This window comes from Acomys minous, assembly GCF_964271855.1.
Source record: "Acomys minous genome assembly, chromosome: 1".
NCBI classification, from domain to species: domain Eukaryota; kingdom Metazoa; phylum Chordata; class Mammalia; order Rodentia; family Muridae; genus Acomys; species Acomys minous.
Window position 1 is genome coordinate 182,364,082 of NC_140483.1, and position 13,076 is coordinate 182,377,157.

Here is a 13,076-nt window from a genome sequence, read left to right on the forward strand (position 1 = left end):
AGTCTGGTTATCCTTTGTTGGGGCATAAAAGGTCCTGGAGGGCACAGGAGCTCCACAAGGAGACCAATGGAGCCAACACATCTGGGCGGGCAGGGGTGAGGTTGCTACAGAGACTGATGCTCAGATGTAGTAGGTAGGCAGCACAGTCTCCTTGTGGGTCCCATAATATGGGGAGTAGGGGCTGCTTCTGACATGGACTCTGGTGCCCACTCATTGAACACTTCCCCCTGTGGGGCGGCCTTGCCAGGCCAGAGAAGAAGATACACGCAGACCAGAAGAGACTGAAAAGCTGAGGTCAGAGGATAGGGAAGGTGGGCTAGGGCAGGGGGATGAGGGCGGGAAGGCGGGACCAGGAGGCCACAAGTAATGGGGCCACAATTGGGATGTAAAGTGAACAAATTAAAAAGAAAAATAAGAAACCTCAACAACAATGTGGTGAGTTTTACCTTTTGGTGGCTAAGTACCCCTCCTCTGTTTGAAATAGAAGGCCCCTGATGCTGAAATGTGGGGACCCAGTAGTGGATTAAAATCTTTAAAATATTATAAGTTTATTTTATAATATTCATTGCAGTGACACCAAGAAGCACTTTTATTTATATTTTATATGTTAGAGGAGCTAGATAGTATCTTAATCACTTAGATTCAAACCTGCTTTTCACCTTAATGCCACAAAGAAGAGATTGTGTCTGTTTTTTACTCTTCTCAAAAGGCCACAGAGAAATGTACTAATATTTAGGAAGCACTTTTCCTTTTACTTTAAGAGATTATAATTATATCTTGTCTCTCTTCCTTTTTCACACTCCAACCCATCCCTCGCACACTCCTTGTTCTCTTTCATAAATACAACATGCTCAGTCCATGTAATGACCCTTGTATATATGTTCTGAGGGTTGCCTGTTTAGTATTAGGTAGCCAATTGTGTTCTTGCCTGGGGAAGACTATTTCTCCCAGTCTCGATGCTCCTTGCTTCTTTGTGTAGGGCTGGGGCCCTGTGGGCTTTCTTTCTCAAGTTTAGCTCTTATATTTAGGTAGTCATGTTAATGAGAAATTATGGATATAGCATCTGAAGGCAGTCTCACAGTAGAAGGCAGTCTCACAGTAGAAGGCAGTCTCACAGTGAACCCCTTGGTCCTCAAACCCTTACAGTCTTTCTATCCTCTCTTCCTCAGTTATCCCCAAGCTTTAGGTACAGGTGGACTTTTTATATAACTAGTACAAACTAGCAAAGTTCACATTAGGACCTGTTAGATTTATAAACATCCTATTTCTTCGATGAAGTATATGAATTCAAGAGTTATGAATCTGCCCCAAATCCTGGAACATGTTGCCCAATTCCTTGAGTTTTAGTTATCTAATCCAATGACTTGGATGCCAAGTTAACTTTTCATTGTGGTCTGTACTCACAGAATTTCCTAAAGTGGGTTTCATATCCCTGTTCTTCCTGTTTCACACTATAAGCGAAAACCTGTCTCCAAATATAAAGTTTAAATGTCTTCATCCAAATTAAAGTAAATTATTTCCTTTTAGGTATCGGTACCATTTTAGCTGTTTAATCTGTGTAAATCAGCATAGACGGGGTAAGTACAGTGTTCTTCAGAAGGGGAGATATGCCTGTTGATGCAATTCTGCAATAATTCAGTAGACATTACACCCAGATTCACCGACTATTCTATTTTCTTTCTCTTTTATATCCCTATATTACAGAAACTAGTTTATCTAAAACCAGGACTGAATATTGTGCAAAGCTATTATCAGGGCATGATATTTATTGACTTGAACTGTCAGCAGTTATGATACTCTCAGGAGACCTTTAGAAGATTGTACCAAATGGCTTTCCATCCAAGGGTGGAGAGGGTCATAGAGGTCCACCTTTCCTAAGGATATAGAGGCCAAAACCAGGCTTCTCCCACCACAAGATTTATAAGCAATTACCTGGCACTAGGGGCAGGCTCACTAGGTCACACCCCACCCTAGGATATACAAATCTAACCGGTACTGGAGTACAGAGATTTTTTTCCATCACGTGGCTTCCCATAAACTGCCCATGATCCTGTAAATAACCACTCACAGACATTCCTGTAACTAATCCTAATTAAACTCATTCTCTCACCAAACTGAACTGGAATGGAATCGTTTCATTGTTTTATCTCATTGCTTCCTTATTTTTAATGTGAAAATATTTTTTTCACATTTCCTCAGTAAAAGTTCACATAACAGCATAAAAACAAAACATTGTTTTTCCATGGATCTTTGTAGTTCAAGCAGTTCATGGACCCATTTCTGTACAATAAGATTAAGACAAAATCCTTCTGTTCCTACCTTTTCTTTAACTTTCCTTTTACCTGTGTGCATTCATATGATGGCCAGAGCTGCAGTAGCAATGTTGCACCTTATAGGCAGTAAAAACAGTTAGGAAGGAAAGGACCATGGCAACTACAGTGTCTTGGCTTGACCTTGCTGAGTTCCTAAAGATGTGAGCCATGACATCCTTCAAGTTTCTAAATAAGCAAACACAAGTTCCAGTCTTGATGGAGAATGTATTATTAATTTTATATTAAAGAAATATTTCAGCATTAGAAAATGAAAAGCCATAGGCCTAAAAAAGGCAAATTCTATCAGCATGCATCTAGTGTTCCTAAAGACCCAATTACCTATACAAACAGAGACAAATGGAAAGGCTCCCGTTCTCTGCAATGGACATAGGCCGTGGCGGGTGCTATGTACCTAGTGAGATGCCTGCATGTCCTCCAGGATCTGCATCTTCCATTCCCTTTTCCTTCAAATCCCCAGTATTCATCTCCTCCTCTCAGCAACTTTTATCAAAAAAAAAAAAAAAAAAAAAAAAGAACACTCAGTAACATGAAATGAGTGTATTATATCCTAAGCAGATTGATTCCTCTCATGAGAGATAAAAAATATACCCATGTTTTTATGTCACAGTATTAGTCAGGGTAACTAACAACACATGTCTTAACACAAGAGCACAGAATTTCAGTGACCCAAAGAGCAAGGTCTTCTTGCTCACTCTGAGCTGGTGACATAGCTCTGTGTCACTGAACTGACCAAATATATTGCTGTAAGTATCTTTCTAAGAGAAGTCATGCGTCTCTGTGGCCATGTGTGTGTTCTTGGAGCCATGAAGATGGTTTCACATGCCTGGAGCTGCAGTGTGAGGAGGTCATGAGCAAGCAGAATGCTGGAAATTGAAGACTTGCAACTTTTCTTTAACACCTTAGCCGTTTTGTCACGTAAGAGTCTTTTGCAATACAATTCTTTTATAAAATAGTTCTACATGTGATTAATTCATGTTATGATTTTTCATGGCTAATAAATATTCAAAACGTTCTTAAATTTAATTATAATCCTAATGACTTCTTTTCGGGGCATTTTAAGATGTTTTCTGATAAAACAATTTGGAAAGAATTAGTGTTTAGAGAAAGTTACAGAAGTTACATTGATTGGCATATAGTTTAAGTTATTCCCCTTAAAAGATAAGGTCATCATACCTTCTTGAAAATGGAATTATTTTTCAAATAAGATTAACTGCCCGTGTCTGTTTCCTAATTGTATTAATGAAAGTTTTGTAGACATTTTTTGTTTCTTTGATTGGAGAAGACATCAAAAGCCCTCAGCGACCACCCTGTGAAGCCATGGAGTCCCAGCTAGCAATTAGTATCAGTACAATTACCTCCACCAGGACTTTGAATTCTCTTCAAAGCAGAAGATTTTACTGGGTTTTCACATTTTTTAAAGTAGTTGTACTTGATAAGTTTCTGTTCAAGTTCAAATATTCTATAAAGAAACTGTAGTAGTCAATCTGTTAAGCAGTACTGTGAGGTCTTTATGAGAATGTTACTCTTTAGGGTAAGACTGTATTGTTATAATTTATTATTATTATTATTATTATTATTATTATTATTATTAAACAATAATTATACTTGCATTGTATTGATGCTATGCTTTTAAATAAGTCATACTCAAATTTCAGAGAAAATACAGTCCTTTTCTAAGGCAGTTCAATCTAGTAGGACCTAAACTATTCTGATTTAAAAGTGAGAAAACTGAGTGGGAATAGGGAGACACAAGTGAGGGGATAGCAATCTGAATAAGTTATAATAAAGTAAAAATTTTAAAAAGGAATAAAAGTAAGAAAGCTGGCCAAGGTTGCTCTGAAAACAGCCAAGAGGATTCTTGTACACTGAAGCAACTTTCCAGAGGGAGAAATAATAAAAATCCAAGTATAGACCCGCGCTGATCTGGGCCTGGTGGTGTCCAAATGCGAGCTCACAGTTCGGAAAAGTTAGGCAGGTGAACCAGGAGTCAAATGTGTTCTTGGTCTCCAGTGAGGCAGCATTTTAAAAACCACACACAAAGAATGCACTCGGGAACAGCTCAAGTTGAGAAGACAGAGGTTATATCTAGACCAAGACAAAGTAGATTTTATAAGACACTTTAGATCTGAGCTGTAAAAAATAAATAAATAAATAAATAAATAAATAAATAAATAAATCATTATCATCATGATCATGATCATCATCATCATCTTACTCATAGTTTGGAAATCAGCAGGATATTATTGGATGCAAAATGAAATATTAGAGATATAGCAATTCCTACGAAGTATCCAGACCAGAAAGATTGCTAGACTGAGGGTTAACAACATTACATGAAAATATAATTATTTTTTCTAAGTTTGTACGGATTGTATTGAGCTGACAACAGATATGACTATGAAATAGCAATGTTAAGACTCAAGGCAAAAAGGATATAGAGCAAACATCGAAGTTTAATATGCATCGATTTGCTAACTTCCAAGAGTTTAACATCATGTATAATACAACTGACAGTTTTCAAATATTTCTGATAAAATATTCCACCCCACCCCCAAAATTATTTGTAGTTCAAAGTCTATGTCTAGATACATAGATTAATTGCTACATATGCCAAATATGCAGCACAGATTATGACAAGTTATGTGTTTATATGCATGTGCACACACATACACTTATTCATATAACGTTATAATAGGGAATTTGTGTTTTAAAACAGAAACCAAATATAAACTTGAAAGGTATAAAGCATAAGTAAAAACATATTTTCTAATACTTTGTCTAGCTTTTTGTTAATATATATTATACTTTGAAGGTCATACAGAAACAAATTTTTCATAAACATAACTTTTATGGTACTGAGTAGGGGATGCATACACTACATATATGAGAAAAATAAGGTTTTTTTTCCCTCTAGAGTCTCTTTGATAATAAACTGACCACAGTGTCACATTGTAAAATGTAATAATAAGGTTGCTTAATTTAACTGAAAATCCTAAAACAAAACAAAAGGATCAGTCCTCAATCTTGATATATGGAAAAAGTATTAGGATTTTATTTGAATAATGACACAGATTCATAAAAAATATACAGAAGCATAAGCAACTTACAATGTGAAGAAAAAGGCTGTCACCAACAGTAGCACAATTTTCGCCTTGTTTTCTTTTCTGGATGCTATAATAAAATCAACTGACAGAAGTAACTTTGGGGAGAAGGGGTTTATCTCCCTCACAGTTCTAGGTTACTGTCCATCATTTCAGAGAAGACACAGCCAAACAGAAAACAGGACCAGGGCTCAAGGCTCAACCTATGTAGTGGTATCACTGGCATCCAGAGGGAGTCTTCAACCTCAGTCAACACAACTGTAAAAAAGAAGAAGAGGAGGAGGAGGAGGAGGAGGAGGGGGAGGAGGAGGAGGAGGAGGAAGAAGAAGAAGAAGAAGAAGAAGAAGAAGAAGAAGAAGAAGAAGAAGAAGAAGAAGAAGAAGAAGAAAAGAAAAGAAAAGAAAAGAAAAGAAAAGAAACAGAAAATCCCTTACAAGATTTCCCACAGGCCAGCCCAATTTAAATTATTGCTGGTGGAGATTTTCTTTCTAGGTGACTCCAATACCAGGCAAGATAATAATTAACACTAGCCATTACGCTGTCTAAGCGTGGGTGTAGGCAGAGGCATGAATCATGACAGGGAGCTACAGAATCAACAAAGTTAGGAGAGTGTAAAATTAGAATATAGGTAGGGGTTTTTCTATTACCAGCTCCAGTTCCCGAGTAATGACACAAAGACAGGTGAGATTTAATACTAAGCTTTAGACCAGTACAGTTGGACAGATACTGATCTATTCTATCTCATCTGTAGTGACCTGGTTACTTCCCAGCCACGTGTCCTGTGTTGCTTGCCATCTTAGACTCACCTTGTCTGCTTCTGTTCCATCTGTCTGTCCTCTTGGCAAATTCCTCATGGCTCCTCTCCACCTTCTTTCTCGTTGTCTTCTCTGGCTCTTTTAGAAACCCCCCTCCCCCAACTGAGATCAGAAGTTCTCTCTTTTGCCCTCTCTGTCCATCTGTAGGCTGATCAGATCTTTATTAACCTATGAGGTGATAAAGAACAATTTTTACACATCATTGGCACAGGCAACTCCTCATAGAAATACAGTGCCCACATTCAGACCTCAACCGGATCTCAGGGTGTAGAAATTAGCATCTGAAAATACAGTGCACAAGACCATCCCCACCATGAGAGGTTCCACCTGGGTGTGCACGGTCAGGGAAGGCACTGATTGGACAGCTTGCAGAGGATTTGGAAACATGTATGGAGCCAAACAAAAGTAACCGTTTAATTCACTGTGTGAAAGCAGTTCTAAACACTATGATGGATGGAAAATATTCCCCTCATCAGATGAGTACTTCCTCATCACACTCCATCCAACTATAGAATGGATGAGTGTATAGGAGGGGGGTATGTTATTCATAAACAAAAATCAGTTATATAATTAGTTCATTTTCCTTTAATAGAATCAAAACAAAATCATGTGACATTGAAGAAAGGAGTTGAAAATAATCAAGGCAATATAGGTTTATGACATCCAAGGTTTCTATGCAAAGTATAATCAAACTATTAATAAATCTATCTGTTAAGTATAAGAATATTTTATTTTTCATAATTATATCTTTTTTAATTAAATATAGATTCTTGCCGGGCGTGGTGGCGCACGCCTTTAATCCCAGCACTTGGGAGGCAGAGGCAGGCAGATTGCTGTGAGTTCGAGGCCAGCCTGGTCTACAAAGTGAGTCCAGGATGGCCAAGGCTACACAGAGAAACCCTGTCTCGAAAAAAACAACAACAACAACAAAAGATTCTTATTTCATACACTTTTGAGTCTTTCCCCTCCTTCTCTTCCTAGTACCCACTACCTACCCTGTTCTCCAGATTCCCCCATGCTCAGAAGAGAAGGTCTCCTAGAGATGACAGTCAGACAGGACAGAAGAAGGCAACACAAACGTCTTTACATCAAGGCTCTTCCTAGGAGGAAAAGAGTCTCAAGATCAGGCAAAAGAGTCAGAGGTAACACCAGGTCACACTGTTAGGAGTCTCACAAGAACACAAAGCTAACAGCCATACCATATGTGCAAATGATCTTGTGCAGACCCATGCAGGCCCATGCTTGCTGTTTCAGTCTCTGTAGGCCACTGCTGGGTTGATTCAGTGGGCCTTGTTCTCCTGACACCCTTCCTTCCCTCTGACTCTGGCTGACTTTCATCCTCCTCTTCTGCAGAGTTCCCGCCATCTGAGAGAAGGGACCTGATGGAGAGAATGGGAGAGCTTCTCTACATAATGTCTGGCTGTGGGTTCCTATACTCACTCCCATCTGCTGCCAGAGGGAACTTCTCTGATGAAGACTGAACAAAGCATGGATCGAACAAATATTTAAATTATCAATAAAATATCTTACATTTTTGTATCAGTCTTCAAAATCTAGTTAATTTTACATTTATGCACATTGCAATGTGGATGCCACATTATTCAAGTGTTTGTGCAGCTGTGCCTATCACATTCGATAGTGCCAGTTTAGCATTTAACGCAAACAACTGAAATCCCCAAAGTTAGAGAAGCATTATTGTCAGCATTATTGCCATCCCGGTTCTTTGCAAGAAAAAGCATTCTAAAAGCAATAATAATCAGACCGAAATGCTGAAGGTGCTAGGCCATGTTTCCTTGGAGTAGTCACTTTTTATCTTCAGAAGAGCACTATCCAGAGAAGATTCCATAGTTCCATTAGGTTCTGCACATAATATTGTTTTTCATACCTTCTAAAGCTATCAACTGTAGAAGTTCTAGGCCCAGCTTTGTGGATCTTGAAAGTTTCATGCCATTAAAGAAGATATATTTAACAGTGTCCAATGATTCTGTGTATTAGCAAAACAAAATATTCAGCGTATTAAATATGTGTCTCTTCTTCCCTGCTTTTTCTTTGTGTTCTTCCGTTAGCACTGTTCTCAGATTCTCCTCCGTCATCCATCACGCTATCAACTAGGACAGAGTGATATCGGGAGTGCAAGAGGCAAGGCTGAACAATGCTCGCAGGATTGGCGGATAGGCTGTCTGCATTTGCTAATTGTCACTTACGGAAGTTAGAGTCCTAAGTTGCTGCAATCACTGGTGATTTAATCTGCTTTAATGGTAACCTTTCAAAGATGTGATGCCCATGTAGAAGATTTATATCTCAATAAAGAGGTCAGTAAAAACATGTACAAGCTTTCTAAAGTCAGTTTTCAAAGACAGCTTATAATCAGCACAAAGCGGGACTATCACGAGAAAGAATGAACTGTGTGAAGGCTGTTCTCGGTCACTGATCACGGGTCTGCGTGGTACAGACAGTGTGAGACAGACATGACCGATGAGAGTAGGGCAGGACACTTACCACCAGGGGAACCTTTAGAGGCAGGTGTATGTCTCATATTGAGTAGAAGATAAAGTGGAGCTGTGACACGGAAGGAAAGAGAGGTGTGTGCCACAGCGGTCAGGGAAAGCAGAGGTAGGTTAAGCTCGAGTCTGAAACAGAGTAGAGTGTAAATGGGTGACCTCAAAATATGAGCAGTGATGCCAAACTCCAAAGGCTTAGGGTCAAGTAGACAAATAAGTGAGCTTAGGAAGCCAGGTGTTCACATACTTAGGTATGTGCAGGGCTGCATTAGAGGCTGTTTGCTGGAATATATTGCAGATGTCACCTTAGGCCCATCTAGACCCACTGGGTCAAAACTGCATTTCATCAAGATAATACAGTTTTACAAATGCATGTCCTAAGTCCTCAGATTTCCATCTTGCTTACGTGAGCTTTGAACATGTACTATGCCTCGTCTGCACAGCTGTACCTAGAGGCCAGTGCTTCTCTCCCTCTTGCTAAATATTTGTTTTGACAACAGCTTTTCTGAGTGAATGGAGCTGTCACCCTTTGTGTGACCTATGTAAAATTCTTCTGCAGGTGGCCCCTCATGTCACCCAGGATTGATCGCATATATTTACTTACAGAAGTGAGAATTTCAAATACAAATACAAATGACACTGTAAAATAGATTTTTGATATGCATAGGGAAAAGATGAACACATAACCATTGCACATCCCTTAAGACAAAAGGAACAAACAGCAACTGAACATATTAATGTGATTTTATGTTAGAGACATTTTAAACAAGCATCATGAAATATAGAGCTATGGTCCCCCTAAGAACCATAACTTGAATATAAGGTAAATATATATTAAGGCATAAATATAGCAGCCTATATAGTAACAGAAAACACTAGAAGCCGACATGCAAAGAAAGTAAATTATAATTGACATGGGACTTACAGACTTAAGACTTCATATTCCTAGAATTTTACTTTTTCTGAAACACTGAAGTAATATGAGCATGTCCATAATCCATAGGCAGGCATGATAAAAATAAGAGGAAATCATATGAGCAACAAAGAGTTAATGACACTTTTATTCATATTATCTATACTACTTAATTAAAGAAATAACCAATTATAAACTTATTTAAATAGGATGCTCATGAGTTTTTTGTGGCGCATCCCAAATCAATCCCTGTAGATGTATATGTAGACATCCAAGACATCTGCATACAGGGGCACACAAACTGGTTAGTTATGTCATTGACTTGGAGTTTATAATAATAGAATGAGGAAACTATTAGGCAGCTGTAAGTTGAAGAAATGTTTGATAATATTAAGGATGCGCAGAAAATGGAGGAGAGTGAACACACATGGCCTTAGTGTCGCCCTGGTGTGTTTCTTCCTACCTTTTGGGCCCCTTTTGGGAGTTTTTATTTTAGGAAATGTACAATTTGCACACACACCTATAATCCAACTCTTAGGAGGTAAAGAATGAAGAACTATGAATTCCTTGTCAAATTGAACTATATAGCAAGAACTTGTCTCAAAAATAAAGGAATAAAATTAAAATATAAATGACAAAGGTAAGGCCTTTCTTTGCTAGTTTTAGTTATGAATTTTCTACAGCCCATGTGCATTTTAAGAACCAGGCAGTATCCTTTTAAAGTGTCATGACCAAAACCGGACCCTTGTCATCTCATCTTTGTAGACTTGGGAATCTAAATTGCACAACACACACACACACACACACACACACACACACACACACACACACACACACATTGAGCAACCAGCTCCTAGTACTTTCCCCCTAGAGTGCCATGGTGCTTAAATTTTCTTATCTTTCTAAATGATAACCTAGTTCATTCTTTCTCTTCTAACTCTAAGGTCTTAGTCCTTAACTGAAATGATCTTGAACATAGGCTCTCTTGGTTGTTTAAATTTGTGTCTATTAATAATTCGCAAATAGTTTAAATACGTATATGTGTTAGCACACATTTTGTATACAGACATGTCTGAAGCACCTCAAGGTCAGGCCCTCTCCACACATATGTCCATGAAAACAGCCCTGGCTATAATTTGTTTTAGATATGCAAATATTTGTTTTCTTTTCTAAATCATATTCAAATAAACTCACTATTATTTTAAAATACTCAGAGATACTGCAAGAAACACATGACCTATAGAATTAGCCCATCGGGACTCAAATGGGCTCATGGAGCTGAGGGACCTTAAGGGTCTGACGTTGGTCTTCTGCAAGCTGAGCTGCTTGGCGTTCTTGTGGAGTTCCTAACAGTGGGAGTGAGGGCTGTCTCCATCTCTTTTGTCTAGTGAGTTTCCTCCAACTGGTTTGCCTTGTCTAGCTTTGATATGAGAATATGTGCCTGGTCTTATTGTTGCTTGTTATGTTGTATTTGTTTGATGTCCCTGAAATGGCTGCTCATTTCTGAGGGAGGTAAAGGCAGGTGGATTTCAGGGAAGGGGAGATGACAGGAAGAGACTTGGCAGAAGAAACAGAGGGGAAATTGCTGTCTGAATGTAATACATGAGAGAAGAATAAATGTAAAAAAAAATTAAAAATAAAATGCTCAGATATAGTAACTTCAATAATGATTTCATTTTGCAGATGAGTTAACAAAAGTCTCCAGAATGGGAGATAGATTCAAAGCCCAGGACCTCAGCATGAGCTGCAGTTCAGCATCCCTGAGTTGCAGCTCCATTGTTCTATGAATATTACATGTATGTCCTTAGAGAAGATGATGTCAAGTAGTAAGTGCTGGAAAACCAGCGAGGATGGTTGTGGTAGTTTGAATAGGTACACCCCCGATAGACTCATGTGTTTGAATGCTTGGGTCACCAGAGGGGCACTATTAGGAGGTGTGGCCTAGTTGGAATAGGTGTGGCCTTGTTAGAGGAAATCTGTCCCTACGGAGGCGGGGCTTTAAGGCCTTAAATGCTCAAGCTCCACCCAATGAAGGACAGAGTCTCCTCCCAGTTGCCTTTCCATCAAGGTGTAGAACTCATGGATCCTTCTCCAGCACCATGTCTGCCTGGATGCTGCCACGCTGATGATGAACTAAACTTCTGAAAGAGTAAATGAACCACAATTAAAGTGTTTTCTTTTATAAGAGTTGCCTTGCTCATGATGTGTCCTCAGAGCAAAGAAACCCTAGTAAGACAATTGTTGATCTACTTAGGACAGTCTTGAATTGGCTTAGGAACATTCATATGCATTCAGTCAATTCATATGCAAAACAGGAGCAATGTTTATTCTGGCCCATTGTTTGGGAAGATTTATTAGCCATTAGATGTGTTACTTTGCTTACATGAATGCATATTTCCCTAAATTCCTTATAACCTTAGAGCATTATAAACATTGGCAAAAATATACACACTAGACCCAAATAGAAGCTAATATCCCCAGTACAAACAGTGGTGGTATCCAGTTACTGACATTCTTATGATAAACCTTTCCTCTTTTCAGTTAAAAGGTGATTTGAAGCACAAACAATAAGCATGATCAATAATTATGTTGTGGTTCCGTCAACAAAAAGATGACCGATACTCAATTCTTTTGAAGGAAATTGCTTTATGTGACTGTAGTGTGTAAGCAAAACACAAAGGTCTTTTTATTAGTCAAGAAAACACAACAAATGAACAAACTGTTGCTACTGTGGTTTCATATAAAATATCATTTCTTTTGAATATATCAAGTAAAAGAAGAATTGATGTGTTCAGGGGTATATTTTTCCATAATAAACAGTTTGTTTTCAAGTGTTTACAATAGAACAATAACCTTTATTACCTTCAGTGTTTTTCTGTTTAAACTTTTGTTCTCCTCAGAAGTGGGAGGAGGCTGTAAATTAGATCAAGGAGAAGTACTGTCATGCCAGTAGAGGCAAGTTCAATACCAAAGATTTATCTACTTAGACAAATGAAATTTGTCCGTAGATCCATCTGAAACATTCTGATGCCTCTGCAGAAATACAAGTCACAGTTAAATGCATTTTTACTTCAGTCAAATTTGTTGCTGTTGTCTAGAGGGTTAGGCCTTTTCAAATCAGACCTACAGATTTTATGAAACCAAAGATTAGGGCTACCGGATTAACAGCAGATTATGCAAATATACCAAATTGTAAACAATGAACAATCATCACTGTCTCTATGTATCCAATGTTGTGGGTGGGTGTGTATTTATAATTTTTATTAGCCAAAGGATCAAAACACTTCCAGTATCTCTTTTTTAGCTTCAATATATTATTTGATTTAATGGGCTGAACTTTATTGTTGTTGTTGTTGTTGTTGTTGTCATTATTGTTAAAGATATTGATATTTTCAAATAATTATGTTTTTAAA